Here is a 22,711-nt window from a genome sequence, read left to right on the forward strand (position 1 = left end):
GAGCTCCCGCGGCCGGCCACCCCCACATGTACCGCAAAGTGGCCTGGAGTCATTTCTCAAAGGAGAACAGCTGTGACCTGCGTCTGGTTCCCACAGATCCATGGGGGGGGGGGTCTGTGGGAATCAGTGTTCTTGTATGCAGGAGGTCCCTGTGGGGGCCCACCCTAATAAAGTGAGGTGGGGGGTCCCGCTATTACAGCGGTTCCTGGGGGTGTATGGTAGAGGGCAGGTAGTACACTGTTGGAGGGGAGTGGGGGGTTGGCCCTCGGATGGGCTTGGCTGGTCTCTACCAGCATGGGCCTGGCATGATGGACCTCACAGTGGGCTAAGGGGGCTGCCAAGCTCCACCATGCCAGCGCCACACTAGTAGAGACCACAAGTGATCCACCTCCATGTGATTCCCAGCCATGGGGACCAGAGAATCATGGAACGCCGAAGCATAGGGTTCCGGGCCTGCAAAATAGATGTGAATGGGTCACTAAGACCCATTAGAATGTATTAATATCACCCCCATCGGTGCGCATTGCGGATCTCATTCTCGCTGCCAGCGGTGGGGGGGGGGGGGGGTCAGAGCATGGCGCCGATCTCAATTTTCCCTCGACCCCCGATTCTCCGTCCCAACGGGGTAACGTACTCCTCGGGCGGGATTCTCCGACCCCCCCCGCTGGGTCGGAGAATCGCCAGGGGCTGGCGTGAATCCCACCCCTGCTGGTTGCCGAATTCTCCGGCACCGGATATTCGGCGGGGGTGGGAATCGCGCCGCGTCAGTTGGCGGGCCCCCCCCCCCCCAGCGATTCTCCGGCCCGCGATGGGCCAAAGTCCCGCTGCTGGAATGCCAGTCCCGTCGGCGAGAATCAAACCACCTCTCTTACCGGCGGGACAAGGCGGCACGGGCGGGCTCCGGGGTCCTGTGGGGGGTGCGGGGTGATCTGGCCCCGGGGGGTGCCCCCACGGTGGCCTGGCCCGCGATCGGGGCCCACCGATCCGGGGGCGGGCCTGTGCCGTGGGGGCACTCTTTTCCTTTCGCCTTCACCATGGTCTCCACTATTGCGGAGGCGGAGAGACCCCCTCCACTGCGCATGCGCGGGGATGCCGTGAGCGGCCGCTGACGCTCCCGCGCATGCGCCGCCCGGCAAAGTCATTTCCGCGCCAGCTGGCGGGGCAGCAAAGGCCTTTCCCGCCAGCTGGCGGGGCAGAAATCAGTCCGGCGCGGGCCTAGCCCCTCAAGGTGAGGGCTCGCCCCCTCAAGATGCGGAGACTTCCGCACCTTTGGGGCGGCGCGATGCCAGACTGAATCGTGCCGTTTTTGGCGCCGGTCGGCGGACATCGCACCGATATCGGAGAATCCCGCCCCTGGTGTCTGTTAATCGTGAAATAAAGGTGAACTCTGCCTGAAAGCAAAACAGATGCAGATTGGCACAGGAGGGAGAAATCAAAATGGAGGACTGATTTTGTAATCTGAAGATATTGAACTCAATGTTGAGCCCAGAATGCTGTAAAGTGTCGAATTTGAAGATGAGGAGCGAAATTCTCCATCCCGCCCCGCCACATTTCTGCCCCGACCCGTCGGCGGGATGCTCCGTTACACCGGCTGGTCAATGGGGTTTCCCATTGTGGGGCAGCCCCACACCGTCGGGAAACCCCCGGGCGCCGGCAAAACGGAGACTCCCGCCGGCAGAGAATGACGCCCAAGGTTCTGTACATCCAGCTTGTGTTGAGCTTCACTGGAAAACTGGAGCAGGTCAAGGACAAAAATGTGAACATGAGAGTTAAACAGCGAATTGAAATTGCAAATAACACATAGGTCACAATCACGCTTCATTGCTAAGCGAAGATGTTCCACAAATCGGTCAATCTCTCCACTGTGGAGGAGACTGCATTGTGAGCAGTAAATACAGCATACTAATTAGAAGGTAGTTCAATTATGGCATTGCTTCACCTGGAAAAAGTGTTTGGAGCCTTGGGCAGTGAGGACAGAGGAGGTCATGGGAAACGTTTTGCACCTCATGCAATTGTGTGGCACAGTGTGTGGGAAGGGTGTGGGGTGTTGGAGTGGACCTGGCTGTCATGAAGGGAATGGACCCTGCAGCACTGAGAAACACCCCGCTATCCAATGGCATTTTGCCATTATTTGGGTGGAAGTTTCTCCCTGCCGAGGCCGCACTTAGTTCACCAACAGGAAAGGTCCTCACATATCGGGGCGTTACTTTATCCGGCAGCCCGAATCTCCAATCTTTCTGCTGTACAAGGACTGTATGTGCACTGAAGACCCTAGGAGGCAGAGTCCCTCTTCCGATAGCCTTTCGCAGAGCAATCAGTACCTGATTTTTGGGATAGCCGGATTAGTGGAGAATCGGGCAGTCCATTTTTGAGTGGGACAGCACAAGCCGCAGATCCACCGTAATGTTCTCAGGTGCCATTCCCGCATAAAAGTATGTAGCTATCAACCGGCACTGTGAAAGAATTATAGCTGTACTCTCGTGTTAACAATAGATGTTGAATATTTATACTAAATCTGTCTGATGAGCAATCCTCACTACATCTGCAAACAAGCTGAACCTATGTTTGGTTTTCAGTCCTGTGTGAGATTGGCAAGTGTGTGTTCACTTAACATAGAAACGCAACATGACAGAGGGGCAGAGGTCTCACTTTAAAGCTTGTAACAGTATCCTATTTGTTAAATTGTTGCAGGGTAGCCAACGGGTCTGTGGCCAGGCACCCCTGTTTCCCGACCAACTTGTAAGCTGGGGGAACGGGGACAATGGTACCCTGCAACATTCAGCCTGAAGTCATGAATTGTGAGGTTTTATTTGTTCATCACAACATGGCACTGACTAAAACAACCTTTTTTCTTTCTCGTCCCAGACGAGACAGGGAGAAAAATATTTACATATATATCTCAGTCAGCCGGACTACTTCAGGAAATTATTACATTTTTCTCTGTTTGACAAAATGGACAATTGCTAGTCTGACAACATAGAATCATAGAATTTACAGTGCAGAAGGAGGCCATTCGGCCCATCGTGTCTGCACCAGCTCGTAGGAAAGAGCACTCCACTTAAGCCCACGCCTACACCCTACCGCCGCAACCCTACCTAAGCTTTTGACACTAAGGATTATTTATCATCGCCAATCCACCTAACCTGCACATCTTTGGACGGTGGGAGGAAACCGGAACACCCGGAGGACACCCACGCACACACGGGGAGAAAGTGCAGACTCCACACAGACAGTGACCCAAGCCGGGAATCGAACCTGGGACCCTGGAGCTGTGAAGCAATTGTGCTAACCACTGTGCTACCGTGCTGCCCTATTGTCACATCCATTTGCCACATCCTGGCTTATGGAGGCTTCTGAGGAGTTTGAAACCAAACAAACCTCAAACGTCCTGGAATGTAATACTCCTTGCATTGTATAAACTTTCCAACCAAGCCAACACAACATCTTAGCAGATGACCTGTCTGCCCCAGATATCTACGAACAAAGTCAGCTGTTGTAACTCCTCATCTCTCATCTACCGCTTATGGCCTAAACATTATGTGTTCCAGCACACATTGGCTTTCAACCAGGAGCTTTGTTAATCAACCTTAAACCAGTGCCTCCAAGAACATAAAGAATGCAGACTCCTATTAAGCACCTGGAGATTCTAATCCTGGATAAATACATCCTTTGGTCCACATTTCTTTCAAAAATCATTTTACGGGCTGTGGATGTCGCTGGTTAGGCCAGAAGTTATTGCCCATCCTAGTTGCCCTTTAGCATGTGGTGGTGAGTTGCCTGCATGAAGGTACACCCACAGTTCTATTCGGGAGATAGTTCCAGGATTTTGAACGGGCGACAGTGAAGAAACAGCGATATATTTCCAAGTCGGGGTGGTGAGTGACTTGGAGGGGAACCTCCACGTGGTGGGGTTTCCAGGTATCTGTTGCCCTTGGCCTTCTCGATGGTAGTGGTGGTTAGTTTGGAAGGTGCTGCCTAAGGAACCTTGGCAAGTTCCTGCAGTGCATCTTGTATATGATACACTCGGCTGCCACTGCTCATCGGTGTTGTAGGGATTGAATGTTTGTGTATGGAATAGCAATCAAGCGGCCTTTGTACTGGATAGTGTCAAGCTTCTTGAGTTTTGTTGGATCTGCACTCATCCAAGCAAATGAAGAGTATTCCATTACACTCCTGACTTGTGTCTTATCGATAGCGGATAGGCTTTGGGAGGTCAGGAGGAGAGTTACGTGCTGTAGGATCCCTAGTCTTTGACCTGCTGTGGTAGCCACAATATTAATATGGCTAGTCCAGTACAGTTTCTGCTCAATGGTAACCCCCAGGATGTTGATTGTGGGGAATGCCTTTGAATGTCAAGAGCGATGTTTAGATCCTCTCTTGTAGGAGATGGTCATTACCTGGCACTTGTGTGGTGCGAATGTAACTTGCCACTTGTCAGTCCAAACCTGAATATTGTCTAGATCTTACTGCATTTGAACATGGATTTCTTCATGAACTGAGGAGTCGTGAAAGGAAAGGTGCTGAACATTGTGCAGTCATCTGCAAACATCCCCATTCTGACCTTATTATAGCAGGGAGTTCATTGATGAATCAGCTGAAGATGTTTGGGCCTAGGACACTACCCTGAGGAACTCCTGCAGTGATTTGGTGGTGCTGAGATGATTGACCTCCAATCACCACAACCACCTTCCTTTGTGCCAGCAGAGAGTGTTTCCCCTGTTTCCCACTGACTCCAGTTTTGCTCCTTGATGCCATTCTTGGTCAAATGCTGTCTTGATGTCAATCAAGAGCAATCACTCTCACCTCGCCTCTAGCAGTCAGCTCTTTTGTTCATGTTTGAACCAAGGCTGTAATGAGATCAGGAGCTGAGTGATCCTGACGGGATGCAAACTAGTGCCCATGAGCAGGTTATTGCTGAGCAAGTACCGCTTGATAGCACTTTTAATGTCTCCACTTTTCTGAAGGTGGAGTCCAACAGGTTTGTTTGGAATCACGAGTGAATGATGAAGGAGCTACGCTCCGAAAGTTAGTGATTCCAAACAAACCTGTTGGACTTTAACCTGGTGTAAGCCTTCTTACTGTGTCCACCCCAGTCCAAGGAGGCATCTCCACATCTTGATGATGGAGAGTAGACTGACAGGATGATTGTTGGCTGGGTTGGATTTGTCCTGTTTTTGTGTACAGGACAAACTTCAGCAATTTTTCAAATTGCTGGGTAGATGCCTGTGTTGCAGCTGCACTGGAACAGCTTGGCTAGGGGTGCGGCAAGTTCTGGAGGACAAGTCTTCAGTACTATTCCGGAATATTGTCAGGGCTTATGGCCTTTGCAATATCCAGTGCCTTCAGACGAAGGCATTCGTGACTCCTCAGACAATGAAGCAATCTCCAAAAAGTGGTGGGAAGTATGTCACATGACCTCTCCAAGCTGCTAGAACTTGTAATATTGCTCTCTGAACCTGAGCTCAGGCAGTTATTATTTGCCAGACAAAGGAAACTAGTCACCAGTCCATAGCCTGTGCTGTCTACCATCTTACCATCAGTAGGTGAGCAGCAGACAGAACTCTGTTCCTCATCAAAACTGCAAACTACTGGAACATCGGTACTTGCGCCATCCAGACCAACTCAAGTCTATGTGCCTTCTCCCCCGGTGGAAGGCTAATTTCTAGAAAGCCAGGTGACCCTGTAACAGCCAGCCTATCTCCCACCTGAAGAAACATTCCATTAGACTTTTGATTCTGGACTCTGGACACAAGTAAAACCCGAAATTGGATTTTATTGTGGTCAAGCCCTGAATCTACTTCTTTTCCCTTTGCCCTCTTTGTATTGTATGAGTGCAAAAAAGGGGGCAAACTTTGCAAATCCCCTTTCTGCATGTTGTGTGTGTGAAATAAACCAACCCCATTTATTTTATCTTACCTCACCTTTGCTGTGCAAGGAATTCATAGAAGATTGGAACACTCCAAATTGAAGGGCTGGGGTAAACATGGCACCACTTACAAACGGGAGAAAATCAAAATTCAGGAAAACATCTTTCTGGTTACGAATGGGTAGTGAGAGGAAAAAACGGTTTTGTTCAAATTAACCCTTCCCCCGCCCCCGATCCAGCCAACACCTGTGACATTATTCATGCTGATTTAGTCACAAAGTACTTCCAGCATCTTCTGTTTTACCACAATATCTTCCACGTAACACCAGGCTACACTTACTTTTGGTAACTTTTAAATGACATCCTCAGCCAAAATCGTTTCGATACAATTTTATTTGGTTCCTCCTTAAAGTCACATATGCAAGTAGTGTTCATACTTTTTCAGTGCTGGTCAAATGTCAGATGAAGATTTATCGCCCATCAAAACGTGATACCACTTCCCTTCCTAATTAACGTGAATTGGGAACAATTCTGAACTGTGAGCCATTTCCCCGAGGATCTCGATTATGCTTGTTTAGTCTAATTCATGTCTCCTCACTGACAAATCTATCAGTCTTCCTCGTAAGTGATACTTAAGTACGTTATTGTGATGACAGAATACATTCACCATATGGTGACAGATTAGGTGACTTTGATTAATTCACACAAACAGAGCCATTGCAGCTATTCTAAGTTTCCAATACTTAAATGTTTTGCCAATTGACGTGTTTATACCTCAACAATTAAGTGTCACCTTCCATGCATCTGCTCTAGAGCAGCATTCTGCTCTCGAGCACAGTTTCAGAATGTCAAATATTGGTCAAAGTTGCAGCTCATGGAATAAAAGGGGCAGTAGCAACATGGTTGCAAAATTCCCCGAGTGACAGAAATCAGAGAACAGTGGTGAATGGATGTTTTGCTTTTCGGACTGGAGACACGTCTGTGGTGGAGTTGTGCATGGACCAGGGTTGGGAATCTTGGTTTTCTTGATAGATATTAATGACCTACACGTTGGTATACAGTGCACAATTCCAAAAATGGTGAACAATATGAAAGTTGGAAACATTGTAATTATGAGCTGAATTGTGGGGTGGCATGGTGGCACAGTGGTTAGCACTGCTGCCTCACAGCGCCAGGGAACCGCGTTCAATTTCAACCTCGGATGGCTGTCTGTGTGGAGTTTGCACATTCTCTCCGTGCCTGCCACATTCCAAAGATATGCAGGTTAGGTGGATTGGCCATGCTTAATGTCAAAAAGGTTAGTTGGGGTTATGAGGTTACAGGGATAGGGCAGGGAAAGGGGCTCAGGTAGGGTGCTGTTTTGGAGGGTCAGTGCAGACTCGATGGGCCAAATGGCCTCCTTCTGTACTGTCGGGACTCTTTGATAGTTTGGTGGCTCAAAAGGAAACAGACTGGTGGAATGGGCGGCAAGTGGCAGATGAAATTCAATGCAAAGAAGTGTGAGTTGATTAATTTTGGTTGGAACAACATGAGACACCATCAAAACAAATAAATGGCACAGTTGTAAAGGGGAGGGGTCAGGAGAAAATGGACCTGGGTGAATACATGACAGGACAGGTTGAGAGAACATAAGCACCCCAAGCTTTATCAATAGGAGTGTAGAGTATAAAAGAAAGTAGATAATGTTAAACATATGTTTAGAACACTAGTTCCAGAGTACAACCAGTTCTGGACATCACATTTTTGGAAAGACGTGAAGGCATTTGAGAGATTGCAGAAAAGATTCACAAATATCGTTCCAGACATGAGGAACTTTAGTTGGATAGATAGATTGGAGGAGTTGAGACTCTTTTTCTTGGAGACAAGATGGTTGAGGGGATATTTGATTGAGGTATTCAGAATCATTGTCTGGAGAGAGTGAATAGGGAGAAACTGGTCTCGTCGACAAAAAGATGGAGAATAAGATTTAAAACAACTGACAAAAGAACCAAAAGTGAGGAAAACCATTTCTACACAGCGAATGTTGCGGATCTGGAGAGTCATGGAATCATAGAATTCGGAACATTCGGCACATCTTGATCATGCCAGCCCGAGGACACCCAGGTGCCCTTTCTAATCCCACCTTCCTGCACCCGGTCCATACCCTGTAGTTTACAGCACTTAAGGTGCAGATCCAGGTATTTAAAAAAAAAGTTTAGGGTCTCTGCCTCCACCACCAACTCGGGAAGAAAATTCCAGACTTCCACTAACTTCTGCATAAAAAAGTTCTTCCTCGTGTCCGCTCCACACCTTCTGGTGGAGACAGGTTCAATATAGGATTCGTGAGGGAATTGGATTGTTATCTGGAAATATATAATGTACAGTTTGCGGGTAGCAGGTGGGGGAGAGTCATGAGGTAAATTGCTCCTACGGAGACCTGGTGCAGACATGGCAGGCCGAATGTTCACATTCAGTGCTATAACAATACTATGAGCTGGATTCTCCGATTTGAAGTTTAAGTGCTGACGCCGGCGTAAGAACAATAGCGTTTTATGCCAGAAAAAACAGCGCAAAAGCTGCACCGATCCGCCGTCTGGTGGGAGGCAAGCAGCGTAACGCCCCCAGCTTTCACTGCGGATATGGCCGGAGAGTTGCCGGGTCCTTGGCCTCGCATGCACACACGGCGGCCTGCAGTGGTGCGTCGTGCAACATGGCGCCGGCTGCGCCCGGAACTGGCCAGCCACATACTGCCTCCAGTAAACCCCTCACCACCCCCTGACTACCCCCCACCAGTGCCCCCAGCCCCCGCCAAAGCCCCCTGCCCGCAGAACGGCTCCTGCCCGACTGTGACGCCACTGGACTCAGTCCGTAGCTGCCCCGCCGGGTTCATAGAAAAAAATAGCATGAGTGAACCACGGCGTCAGGAACTCGGCTCATCGAGGGTGGAGCATCGAGGGAGGGCCTCAGGTGACTTCCTGAGGCCGTCCATATGGCGTGTGGCGTACTCTCCTAGTACGCCATTTTCGAGGGGGCGGAGTATCGCAAAGGCGCCGTAGCCCCCGATTCTGCTGCAAACAGGGAGTCTCCGAACGATCGCCAAATGCAAATTCGGCGTCGACAACCGGAGAACCCCGCCTTATGATTCTACTCTGCATCACTCCTGCACGCACACATTCACACTCTCTCGGCCAAATTACTGGTTAGCAGTTAAAAACAGGAACACTGGCTCACTTTCACTTCACAAACGGAGACCTAATTAAAAATACACAAGGGGTTAATGTAAATACACTAGAACTAAATAAACACTAGAGAGAGCACCAGAGACATCATGACACACAGACATTCAACCAATAGGTCAGTAAGATAGGACACAACCAATGGGCAGTCGAGACACCAAGTCTGAACCTTCCTTTGTCAGAGTATTCATCAGGGAAGCAGCTTATGCTACGTGAAGAAGCATAACACAATCAACTCTAAGAAGAGAAAACTCAATACAGAGCAAAAACAAAACCAGTGACTGTCTGATCTCCAACATGTCTTTGTGCTCAGCACAGTGAGAGGAGGAGACAGTGGGATGAATTTCCTTGGTGCTTCTTTCAACGCTCATGCATGAACATTGGCAGAGGTTCATCTCACACCCCATACTTATGTGTAAATGGGGTTTCTGCTGTGGGTTATGATGTTATAGTGGAAAACATCTAAAAATAAATAAATAAATAAAATTGCTTATTGTCACAAGTAGGCTTCAAATGAAGCTACTGTGAAAAGCCCTTAGGGCAGAATTCTCTGGGCAGAATTCAGGCCCACATAGGCCAACTCTGAATTTCTGTGCGAGCGCTTCTTTGCGCATTGGGCCAAGTTTCTTTCTGAACAGTTCCAAGATGACAGTTTTTGTTTTCTAAATTTAATAACAGATGAATCTTAATGGACAACTCATCCTGCAGTTCAGTAGAACCATTGAGAATAAGTGCAAAACGTGGTTAAACTATTTAAAATGGCATTCCTGGTGACCTATGCCATTTTTCAGGGGGGATGTACTGCAACCATTAATCTCAAATGTTAACTCTTCACAGATGCTGCTTGATCTGCTAAGTATTCTTCAGCATTTTGTATTTTCTTTTCTTTATTCTTTCATGGAATGCCATCCCATCCCTAATTGCCCTTGGCCTGAGTGGCTTACTCGGCCATTTCAGAGGGCCTTTAAGAGTCAATCGCATTGCTGGGGGACAGGAATCACATGTAGGCCAGACCGGATAACGAAGGCAGATTTCCTGCCGTAAAGGACATGTGTGAACCAGCTGGTGTTTTGGAAAAGTTGATGATCGTTTCAATTCACCATTACTGAGAATAGCTTTCAATTCCAGATTCCGGGGGCGAAATTCTCCGGTATCGGTGCGATGTCCAAAAACGGTGCAAATTAGTCGGGCATCGCGCCGCCCCAAAGGTGCGGAATCCTCCGCATCTTGGGGGGCCGAGCCCTTACCTTGAGGGGATAGGCCCGCGCTGGACTAATTTCCGCCCCGCCAGCTGGCGGGAAAGGCCTTTGGTGCCCCGCCAGCTGGCGGGGAAATGACATCTCCGGGCGGATGCATGCGCGGGAGCGTTAGCGGCTGCTCACGGCATCCCCGCGCATGCGCAGTGGAGGGAGTCTCTTCCACCTCCGCCATGGTGGAGACCGTGGCGAAGACGGAAGGAAAAGAGTGCCCCCACGGCACAGGCCCGCCCGCGGATCGGTGGGCCCCGATCGCGGGCCAGGCCACCGTGGGGACACCCCCCGGGGCCAGATCGCCCCGCACCCCCCCCAAGGACCCCGGAGCCCACCCGCGCCGCCTTGTCCCGCCGGTAGTTGGTGGTAAGGTAGGTGGTTTAATCCACGCCGGCGGGACAGGCATCCTAGCAGCGGGACTTCGGCCCATTCGGGCCGGAGAATCGCGGGGGGGGGTGGGCGCCAACCGGGGTGGCGCGATTCCCGCCCCCACCGAATCTCCAGTGCTGGAGAATTCGGCAACCGGCGGGGGCGAGATTCACGCAAGCCCCCGGCAATTCTCCGACCCGGCGGGGGGTCGGAGAATCTCGCCCCAGATTTAGGCCTGGGCCTCTGGATTTCCTGGCCTGGTGACATTGCTACCAGGAAGTTCCCCTCCAAGCTACTCAGCATCTGGACTTCTAAATATATCTTCACTACCGCTGGTTCAGAATTCTGGAACTCCTGCCCTGACAGCACAGTGGTGGTACCTACGCCACGTGGACTGCAGCGGTTCAAGAAGGCAGCTCACCATCACCTTCTCAAGGGCAATTAGGGATGGAAATAGATGCTGGCCTAGGCAGCGATGCCCACATCCCATAAATAAATTTTTAAAACAACAGCGGAATTCTCCAATCCTGCCAGCAGCGTGCTTGGTGGCGGGTGGCAGCAGAGAATCGAGCAGTAGCCAAGACGTTGGAAATCCACCGACCTGAAAATGGGTTACAATTCTCCCAATGGCACGTTAAATGCAGGGCGATCATCCCACAAGCTGGTGGTGGGAACATCATTTGCATGTAATGAATGCCTCATTAAAACAGCAGGTCCCCGGAATTCACACAGGCATTCCAATCTTACGTCACTCTAGTGTAGAATCAAAGAATCCCCACAGTGCAGAAGGTGGCCATACAGCCCATCAAGTCTGCGCTGACCCTCTGAAAGAGCACCCTACCTGGACCCCAACCCCCACCTTTTCCTCGTAAGCCCGTAACTCTACCTCACCGTTGGACACTCAGGGCCAATTTATCATGGCCAATCCACCTAACCTACACATCTTTGGACCATGGGAGGAAAAAATAACGGAGAAGTTGGAGGAGAACCATGTAGACACGGGGAGAAAGTATACACTCCACCCAGACAGTTACCCAAGGCTAGAATTGAACCCGGGTTCCAGGCTCTGTGAGGCAGCAGTGCTACCACTCTGCCACCATACCGCCCGTGGGAAATTACGTCTGTCTCGAACCTGATTGATAAAGAATGAGATGCACAAGGTGGTGCTCAGTTCGCAAGCGACTTGGAGGTGAGTGCAGCACAGCGTCGCGCTGCTCCTGATGCGCTGTATATCAGCCAGCAGAGGCAGATCGGCTCCTGCCCCCCATCTCCATGCTGAGCTGGACTTAATGGACAGCACCGGCCTGCTCAACCAATTCTGTTCAATGCAGCACCTGGGGCTGGGAAAGGGGCCTCCTTCCCCTCAGTGCCCCACACACGTGTATTTATCTGGATAGCACTGCACTGAGGGACTCATGTAGACACTGCAACAAAGATCCGAAGTTCAACCAGAGCTGGGGTGTGAGGTGAGGCTGATGAAGACAAGGTGGGGGGGGGAACAATGTGGAAGGAGTGGGGGTAGGGGGAGGGTTTGGGGTCATTATAGTAAGCGGAGTGACAAGGAGGTGGATGATCAGATGAACATTGGAAGGCTGAGGGAAGGCCGAGTGGAAAGAAACCGGGGTCCGAAAAGGCTCCATGAAATGTAGACAAAAAAGGGGGTCTAAGGGATCGTATATTTATTACTGGAAGGGGATGTATTCGCACGGCAGACAATGGCGTAGGCGCCTGTTAGTTTGGCACATTAGGGATGGTTCACACAAACAATTAACAGGTCAGGCTGCAGTGGTTTGTGAAGATCACGGTCGTCCAGTGTCCTCTTTGGAAACAGGAACTATGTCAAGGCTCCCCTTTAAGATCAGGGGCTGGCAGACAAGAGTCGGAGTGCAGACACTCCTGCTGCAAAATGCAAAGGAGTCTTAGATGATAGGCAGTCCGGGGGCTATGTGCATCTCACAGTCTGAAGTCAGAGATGGGAGACAGCACCGAAGACTTCTGCCCGACATCACCGTCTCCCCAAATTACTTCAGGATTTCTTACGTCTATAAAAACTTGCGTTGCACTGTGACTTAACCATTTGAACAATTTAGCTCAGTGAAATTTCATTAAGTCGCCCAGTTGGCCTAACACCACTCATTGAGATTTCTCAATCTTCTTTAAGTGCCAATGTGCCTCATTTTAAACTTGAAATCAAACTCATAACTTTGACTGCTAATAATTGTTTTGAAATTCAAAAAGTGCTTGCCGTGTCACTTTCAGAAAGTATTAGATTGTTTTTTTTTGCTGCTTCTTATTGCAAAATCCCAGTGAAATTTAATCAAAGTGCCTCAGGTTATAAACGTAGGGATAAAATGCAGAAACTGTAATTATTGTTTGCTAAGCTGTGCAACCTTACTGATATGCTGATTATAAAGTTGGTGTCAAAATTCTTTGCAGTATCTTTTTCCTAATAGTGTGCAGTACAGTTGACTGAAGAAGAGCAAGTGGCATTCTTTATTATTGGCATCCGTTAATATGCATCCCTGGTGCATGGCTAATGATCTGGTATCAAATAAAGTGAGCTCTTTGGCTGGAATCAGTGTTTTTGAGACTAAGTGCGTTTTACGACAAAAAATTTGGCATGACCCCTCACCGATCCTGCGACCGGTGAGGGGCTTGCAGCTGCGCTGAGGAAAACACCCGGCTCCCACGACATAAATGCCTGGTCTGAGGTTGCGCATGCGCACGTCGGCGGCCTGCAGCGATCGCGCCATAAAACATGTCGCCAGTCGTGCGCGGACCCGACCTGCCAGGTAGTGCCCCCCTGACCACCCCCTGGCCATCCTCCAATAGTTCCCCCAGCCCTTGCGGAAGCCGCCCCAGTCCAAACCCACCACGCTGGGTTCCTGACCGCTGAGACCACAAGTCAATTGCGCAGTTGGGAACTCGGTCCATCGGGGGCGGAACATCCGGGGGAGGGCCTTCAGGTAACGAGCTAACGTCGTCCCAACAGAGTGCGGCACGTGACGCGAGAATGCCATTTTGGAGGGAGCGGAGGATACAAAACCTGCGTCAAACAGATGCCACCCTCGATTTTGGCGTCAGAAGGGATTCCCCACCCAATCGGCAATTGCAAAATTGCCGTCGGGGAACGGTGAATCCTGCCCCGTATCTAAGTGTGGGGGAACCATTCATTATCTGTGCAGCCACATGTATCAGAGCAAACATCAGTACGTTTGATTCCTTTTGCAAGGCATGTTCAACAGGGACAGCGCGGTGGCACAGTGGTTGGCACTGCTGCTTCACAGCAACCCAAGGATCCAGGTTCAATTCTGTGGAGTTTACACATTCTCCCCATGTCTGCGCGGTTTTCCTCCGGGTGCTCCGGTTTTCTCCCACAGTCCAAAGATGTGCCGGTTAGATGAATTGGTCATGCTAAATTGCCCTTAGTGTCCAAAGGTGTGCCAGTTGGGTGGGGCAGGGGGGTGGGCCTAGGTAGGGTGCTCTTTCAGAGGGTCGGTGCAGACTCGATGGGTCGAATAGTCTCCTTCTGCACTGTGGGCATTCTATGAATAAAAAGGCTGCTGTGATATTGGCTTTTTTTTGCATATTTTCCCATTAAAACCAATTGGATCAGATGGAACCAAGCAGCAACAATAAGTCATTAGACAATAAGAGATCTGTCACTTTCCCACTGATGCCATCATTGCAAGACATTCTACTGTTGCAGCACCAGCAGCAGTTTTATATGGCTGGCTCAGTACCAGGCAGCTGGCGGGCAGGCATCAAGAGAGGATCCACAGGGTTTTTTTCTATATGGTGTCCAGTGTGGAACCAATTGTGGTAGCAACCTGTTGCCTGCCCATGTGGACAATGCAAATTTTTGCATGCGAATCTTTTTGGCACATTTCACTGTGTTAAAGGTATTAAATAAACGTAGATTTATTTTAATGGCCAAGATAATATTTGCCCCAGAACCGATGTGGTGGCCTTTTCCACTCTCGAGTGTCGGCATGGCTGCGGATGCAGCAGAATTCCTTAAGTTGGAAAAAATTAAGTTTACCTTCAGAGGGTCGGAGAGGGTGGGGAGGGTTATTGTTGAGCTGGAGGTTGTCCTTGTCCCTATTTGAGGACTTGTTTGCTGCCAGAGAGTAGGGGTGTGTGTAGGGGAGGGGGGGATGCAGGGGAAAAATTGAATGATTATTGTGTTCATGTCTATGTATACTCTTTGACTAAAAATTGTTTTTAAAAACAGATTTTCAGGCAATGTGTTGCCTCTGGAAATTAGAAGATCAAAGTAATCGGATTGGACACCAAAGCTTTTTGTGGATGTTGTTGTTGTTGAGGATGAATGTGCAATTTGGGCACTGATCAATACTTCAAACCTTTTAAAGTAAGTATCAAAGTAACTTTTGGCTTAACTTCGCCCTCTTGCCTTGCTTTCAACTTCCTGCATTTTGACTGCCAGATTCACAGGGCGTAATTTAGTGACATGGATGTACCTGGTGCGGATCCAGACGCAATGGGTGAATCACGCGCGAGCTCCAAATTGGGCTGGGCGCCGGGCCAATCGCAAATCACCCAGCTCTCTTTGCCCCGCACGATCTGGACCTTGCCCTCCCTTGGCGAGTTCTAGATCGGCTCATTTAAATACCCAGATGCCAGATTCACCCACATCCGCGACGTCTCACCTAGGCACCAATTCCCAGAGAGACACGACACTGACGCTACACCCCCAACCCTGGAGTTCGAGAGTCACCCCGCTGCTCCCCTCAATGGCCATTGGCCAGTGCCTCCTCCCCGCTTCGCTGAAGGCTTTGCGCGCTCACACCCCGATGTTAGGTTGGCGACCTCACATTTGCCGCAGGTTGCCCTCCAGACCAAATGGCGGAAACCTGGCTGCTGCTTTGAACCTTTACTGAATTAAAGTACAGGAGAGTCACACCAATTCAGGAGAATTGTCTGAACTGCTCAAAGCCTCCAAACCTCTCGGCACCTGGCAAACTGCTTTCCCGCTCTAAAGGGGGGTCCACCAATCAGAGCCCAATGTTATTCTGTATTGCCTGTTAATAAGCTCATTCTTGAGCCAATCAGCAAATTTGGAGCTGCCAAGGCTCTGATTGGTATTCCCATGGTGTTCACACCACAACAGTCGCTTCTCCTTATGTGTCGCCCCCATTGGCTGGGGCCCATGCTGCAGTGCTCTGTGTTTCTTTGAAAGTCCGCCTCTGCCTGTTTACCATCCCGAAGGAGTTACAAAGGGGGCTGAGTCATGTCACATTGTTCTGCTGCAAATCAGCACTTGATCTTTTGATGTTTTGAAGTAAACTTTTACCTACGCATCCTTCACTGTTACAGCTGACACGAGCATATAAATCATACCCATTTGTCATCTGGGAAATTTGCCATTTGTACAATTTTATTACTGTCAATGGAAGCTGAGGACCTGTACAACAACCTCTCCCAGCTGGGCACAATGATAATAGGGCAATCCTCCATTAACGCACCGCATCTCATGTTTAAATATCAGCTCCTGCATCATGTTCAGCATGCATCTGTTCTATAAGAAAGTCTCGCAATCTGGCACTCAGCCAGGTTGAGAGCTGCAAGTTAATTAGTACCTTTCAATTGTGAATCAGTCGGTAACGCTGTTATCTGTGAGTCGGGGATTGAGGTTTCAAGGTCCCCTCTAGAGATTCGAGCTGCAGTATCTAGATCGGAATGTTCCGCTCCCGAATGTAACGAGCGTCATGGTGAGCGCGAGAGCTAAATCTAGCAAGAAGGTCCAAAACTACTTTTACGATGACGTAGAGCGAGGGAGCGACTGTGCACTTTAGCTCTCAGTGGCTGGATGCGTTTCCCGCTGCCAAACGTCATGGGCGTCGTTAACAAAAATCAGCATCTCATTATGATGTCTGTCCGGTGGAATTATCATTCCACACTGGATTAACAGCCCACGTCGCTGTGCAATTAGGACAAAGTGTTTCACAACAGGATATAAATGATGCACAGCTGGCGACCTGCACTTCCCTCGAGACTCTGATGTTAGCTTGCATTCCGTGCATCTCGCAGCATTCACAGGGATCAGCGGCAGGCTTTGCAGACTGCATTGCATCAGTTTCAGGGGGCATCTCACAAGCATGTCTCTACAGCTACAGTACCAGGGTTAAGGCAGGGGTGGCATTTACTGTGCTGCATGGCAATAGCCCCAGTCGGAAAGGGGCTTAACAGGACTGAGGGGAGGGATGGGGCTGCAAGGCAATGGTTCCATTGGGAAAGTTAATGGAGTGCAGTGCGAGGACCCGACTGAGGGCATTGAGTGGGTAGGTTGCACCGAGACACATGATTGGACAGGGAGGTGGCACTAAAGGGCCACCCAATTGAAGTGATAGTTCTGAAATGAGGGCAGAGGCATGACTGAGACAGGTTAATAGCTGTTCAATTGACATGGAGTCAGGAAAGTGGAGCAATAATGACCATTTGTGCGGCACTGATCCTTCAATGTGGTATTGATTGTGTGCCGAATTGTACTTCATCGTGTTACAACACCCTGGGCGAGGGCACGGTTAATTCCAGCCCCCCTTGATCCGGAGTCACAGCATACTTGAATTAATAAATAATTCTCAGAAAAATATCCAAAGCCTTTTGCCCTTTAACTGCCCAATAATTACAGTCACCAGGTTTGTAAATGTAAACACAATTTATTTTATTAATAACAAGAACCATCATGAAATATGCAGCAAATACAACTGGTTAACTGTTATCTAATTCCTACTTTCCCGACATTAACTTGCCCCCCACCCTCCATACACACACACACACACAATGAAATGAAAATGAAAATCACTTATTGTCACAAGTAGTCTTCGAATGAAGTTACTGTGAAAAGCCCCTAGTCGCCACATTCCGGCGCCTGTTCGGGGAGGCTGTTATGGGAATCGAACCGTGCTGCTGGCCTGCCTTGGTCTGCTTTCAAAGCCAGCGATTTAGCCCTGTGCTAAACAGCCCCCAAGACAAACAGAAGGGAAGAGGGAGGTGATTAATAATTAACAAAAGGAAAAAAAAGTTTTTGTTTCATACTGTTGTCTTTAGCACACTGTCCTTCAAGCCAAATTTTCAGGCCGATATTTCTGCTTTCTTGTCTGCAATGGTTTTTACTGTAGATTCATTCAGGTCTCTGTAGCTTCAGGAATACAGCAGCACACAGCATTTCTGGAGAGCACACAAGAGAGAGCGAGAGAGAGCAGGTCCCTTTCTCTGACTGTCCAGGTCAAACTCTGCTTTCTTTAGGTCTCTGGAAATCATCCCACTCAGGCATCTGTTTCCGGGCAGAATACAACCTTTTGGTGAATTAATTGGCCACCAGCCAACCAATCGGACCGAGTCCCACCCCATCTCTCGGGTGCCACAGAGTCTGAGTTTTCCTGCCCAAAGTTAGCAGTGTGTTCTCCTTTGTAACTTTTGAATTCCTCATTTTCGCTGCTGCTTGACTTAAAGACAAATGTCCATTAAGCATTCATGGATCAAAAATGATAACAGCAAAAATAAATAAAGGGGGAACAAGGGAATCAATGGGAGGAACACTTACAACAGCCTTCAGGTTCACCAGAGTATTATGGAAGTGCAGATCGATTGGCCGACTGGACAAGCTTGAGACCACTCCTGGAAATGTGGCCATGCACCATTCAGAGATGAGAAGCCCCCGGATCCCCTGAAATAATCTCATGTTGAGTCAAAAAGCGCAGTCTTGGAGTGCAGGTAATGATGATCCTATCACCTCGGCTGCTGAAGACAGAGCATCCAATTGCCCAGCAGAAGCTGTTGCCAGTCAGTCATGTGGATAGGGATTGTGGTGAATGTTCATGCATACCCCACACATTTCAAAGTCCAGTACTCCTCGGCAGGTGTAAAAAAGATCTCGAACCCACTATCACAGGTGATTCCTTGACAGAAAATGGATGTTTGGAAACAAAAGCTGACTCTTGCGTGTGTCTCATTGATACAGCAGTGAGGGTACCATCAGGAAGATTGAACCTGGTGTTATCACTGTCTGCATTATGCTTCTAAGCAGGAGAGAATGGAAAACTATGAAAGAGGCACTGGCTTTCCAAAGGCAGGAGCAGAACCCACAAGACAAAAGTCGACAGGTACTCTTGCGGATGCAGAGAATGGGTCGTCATAGGCGTCATACTGAACACAGGGGGCGAAATTCTCCTACCCGCCCCGCCACATTTCTGCGCTGACCGGCCGGCGGGAGTCTCCGTAACACCGGCCGGTCAATGGGGTTTCCCATTGTGGGGCAGCCCCAAGCCGTCGGGAAACCCCCCCGGTGCCGGCAGAACGGAGACTCCCGCCGGCGGAGAATGACGCCCCAGGTGTGTAGACATTATGTGCTATCCTCAGCTTCCTCCTCCAAAATATTGTCAGGGCTGGAGTTGAAAGTCTGACTCACGAATGTCAACGTCAGCTTCCCAGAGGTGACTACAAAAGGAATGAGATATGGCAGGCAATTCTGAAACAGGAGAAATCGTGCACATTCTGATTGTTTGATGAATGTTGTGTAGGATCTTCATTTGAGTGCGTGTCTCCAACCTCACCAATGCAGGCAGGTTCCACGCCTTCTCTGGCCAGCTGTATCTCGAAGTTTGTGAGAACCTTGATCGCGGGAATTCCATCCCGGTTCTAGGATCTTTCCTTATTGTGAGCCAGCTTGTCCTGCATGAAGACAAATGGAGAGATTGTGAGAAATACGGCCAAGGCAGATAAGGACGCCTGGTAAGTGTGGGTGGCGAGTGGAGCCCTGGACCAGATTAGAATGCAAACACCAAAGGAGATGAGACCAGATGGAGCTGTCCGGGTGTGTGGTGGCATCTCTTGAGGTGGTGGTGAGTAAGATACTTGTGAATGTGTGATGGGCTTTTGATTTTTTTTTAATCATTCAAGGGAAGCGGACTTTGCTGGTGAGGCCACTATTCTTTGCTCATCTCATCCCTAATTGCCTTTTCGAAGGTGGTGATGAGTTTCCTTCTTGAACCACTACAGTCTGTGTGGTGTAGGGACACCCATTTTGCTGTTAAAGTGGGAGTTCCATGATTTTGACCCAGAGACAGTGAAGAACCGGTGATAAATTTCCAAGTCAGAATGATGAGTGGCTTGGAGTGGATCTTGCAGGTGGTGACGTTCCCAGGTATCTGCTGCCGTTGCCCTTCCAGTAGTGGTTGTTGGTTTGAAAGTTGCTGTCGAAGGAGCCTTGATGAGTTCCTGCAGTGCATCTTGTAGATGGTACACACGGCTGTTTAAACACAGTGTCTGAAATTAATGGATGGTGAGGTAATGGCGGCACAGGTGAATCAGATCTCACCCGACAGCGAAACAGCCTGTTCCCCGTGGATGAATAGTGAATGCAGTCTGAGTGCGTGATACAACATGAAAGCACACCATTCTGCATAAGCGGGTGGGATGGCGATTTTTATGCCCACTAACAGCCTTGGTGCATTTCATGAAAATCCTGGCCCAATGTTGATACTGCCGTGTATTACTGAGAATAAATTTAAAGCCTGTGGGATTAAAAAGCGGTAGTGTCAGCAAAATTGGTTAAGGGATAGAAAACACAGAGATGTGGTGTGAATGGCTCTATTTTTTAGAATAGTGTGGATTGTGGTGTTGTTCCCAGAGTTCAGTCATTGAATTTACAGTGCACAAGGAGGCCATTCGGCCCATCGAGTCGGCACCGGCCCTTGGAAAGGGCACCCTACCTAAGCCCATACCTCCACCTGATCCTCACACCTCCACCCTATCTAGACACTAAGGACAATTTAGCATAGCCAATCCATCTAACCTGCCATCTTTGGACTGTGGGAGGAAACCGGAGCACCCGGAGAAAACCCACGCAAACACGGGGAGAACGTGCTGACTCCGCACATACAGTGATCCAAGCCGGGAATCGAACCTGGGACCCTGGAGCTGTGAAGCAACTGTGCTAACAACTGTGCTACTGTGCTGCCCAGTCCTTGGACCTCCTCCTCCAGGTACCATGCCCTAAGAGGGTGTTGGAGATCACGACTTTGATTGGATTGGTCCATGGTTATGCTTGGCATAGTAGTGCAGTGTTTTGCTGTTGCCTTATCCAGTATGGCTGACCAGGAAATTCTTCCACTCTTACTGTCTGGCATCAACATCCTTGGAAGGATTTACAGGCTGATAATCAACGTGTTTGACCATGTTATGCATGCACCTTCAGTGGCCATCAAGTCCTGGAGTGGGATTTGAACCCAGAACTTTGAACCCAGAGGTAGAGACACTGCCACAAGATCCCTGTGCTTGGACAACTGCTATTTTTGATGTCAATATGTGACCTACACTTGTGGGTACAAGACACAATCTTGAAATCTGTAGATGACTCAAAAATAGTAGTTGATTTCAAGGGTACACTGACAGGCTGTTGGGATGGGCAGACACAACTAAAGCTCGTGTGGCACAATTTGGTCATAACAATTCGGGGCAACAATACAAGCTAAATGGTACAATTTTAAAGGGATGAAAGAATAGAGGAACCTATGGTAGGTGCGGAGTAGGGGATAGTATTTGTGTGCAAACGTTTGAAGGTGGCAGGACAGGTTAACAAAGCAGCTAATAATATGAGATCCTGGGCTTTATAAATAGAGAGATAGAGTACTGTAGGAGTCCTTCCTGTTTATTTCCTTTGTTCCCATTTCTTTTATATCACTTTATTATTTTGGTCTGAGGACCCATAATCGGAATGCGCCTTAAAGCAGCCTGCTTGTCAGGACACTGTATTTACAGGTTTTGTTTTTGGAGAGGATGAGCCAGACTCTTCAGCACCGAGGGGATCTTAGGAACCAGGTTTGGAGGGAGTTGGATCATTCGGTTGGCTGGTGGCCGATGGGTTAGCCAGGGATGGTGTTCTGCCTGTCAGTGGTTGGATCCTGCATGACGCTTTCTGAGAGAACTGGTCAGAAGCGCTTAGATCTTGGAAATGAAAGGAAGGTTGACTCTGTCTCCTGCTTACTGAAGTGAAAGAACTGCTTTATTGTTCTGAAAGCAGTGAGTATCTTGCAAATCTGTTGCTGTGAACTTGGAATGATAGGCAACCTTGCCAGAGAAGGAAGAAGTATCAAAATCGAAGCAGAACCTCATAAAGACATTGATTGGAAATCATCCCAGTGCATCAAAGACCTTTATCCTTTTATTTTATTAGTATTTTATTTTCCTTTCCATCACTCTTTCCCCTCTGTGTTGTTTGTCTGTGTGTATGTGTTTAGGGAGTAAAGGCAGTTAGGGAGGGAGGGTTGGGAAAGGGGTATTAGATAGTCAGTTACATTTTCTCTCTGTCTAATTATTATAATACTGTACATAAAAAAGGTTACTTGTGTTAAAGTTACAAACCTGGTGTCAGCAGATTATTGGGATCAACCAAAGGCTTTGAGTATTTTAAATGAAATCCAATTTCACTTGTGTTCCGATTCTGGTCAAGTGGATCTGGAATTGACTACCAGCCCAGGGTGTTGTGACATTGCAAAAGACAGGAAATGAAGCTAAATATATATTTAAAACATGAGTTTGGCTTCAGTTGGAATATTGTGTCCAATTCCGGTACAATATTTTAAAGAAGGATATGAAAACTTTGGAGAAGGTGAAGAAAAGATTTATTCACATGATTTCGGAAAAGATGGATAATGTATCTGTGAATAGATGAGAGAAACTAATGTACTTGTTGGAACAGAAAAGACTCAGAGGAGATTTAGTCGAGGTATTTACAATCATGAAGGGTTAAGACTGAGTTAATAACAGATACTGTTTCCATTGACAATCACCAGGGGGTACAAATTTTAAATATTTGGCAGAAAGGAAGAGAGGCAACATAACGATCAACCATGATTACACAGAGTATTTGGAATGTACTACATGATAGCTTGATGAATAAAGTTCAATAGTAACCTTCAATAAGAAATTGGATATATGCTCAAAGGAAAAACGATTGCTGGTAAAGGTTGCCAACACGGAAAGTGCTA

General features: G+C 48.5%; 1 long non-coding RNA gene across 1 annotated transcript in view; it reads right to left on the reverse strand.

Moving 5' to 3' along the window:
* The window catches only part of LOC140398816 (uncharacterized), a 46,090-nt gene extending 29,637 nt beyond the window's left edge, over positions 1-16,453 (reverse strand). Inside the window, exon 1 of the long non-coding RNA XR_011937567.1 lies at positions 16,301-16,453. This is a non-coding gene — a long non-coding RNA (uncharacterized lncRNA). The remainder of the gene's footprint in view (positions 1-16,300) is intronic.
* Positions 16,454-22,711: the final 6,258 nt, after the last annotated feature.

Source organism: Scyliorhinus torazame, chromosome 22, assembly GCF_047496885.1.
Source record: "Scyliorhinus torazame isolate Kashiwa2021f chromosome 22, sScyTor2.1, whole genome shotgun sequence".
Classification (NCBI taxonomy): domain Eukaryota; kingdom Metazoa; phylum Chordata; class Chondrichthyes; order Carcharhiniformes; family Scyliorhinidae; genus Scyliorhinus; species Scyliorhinus torazame.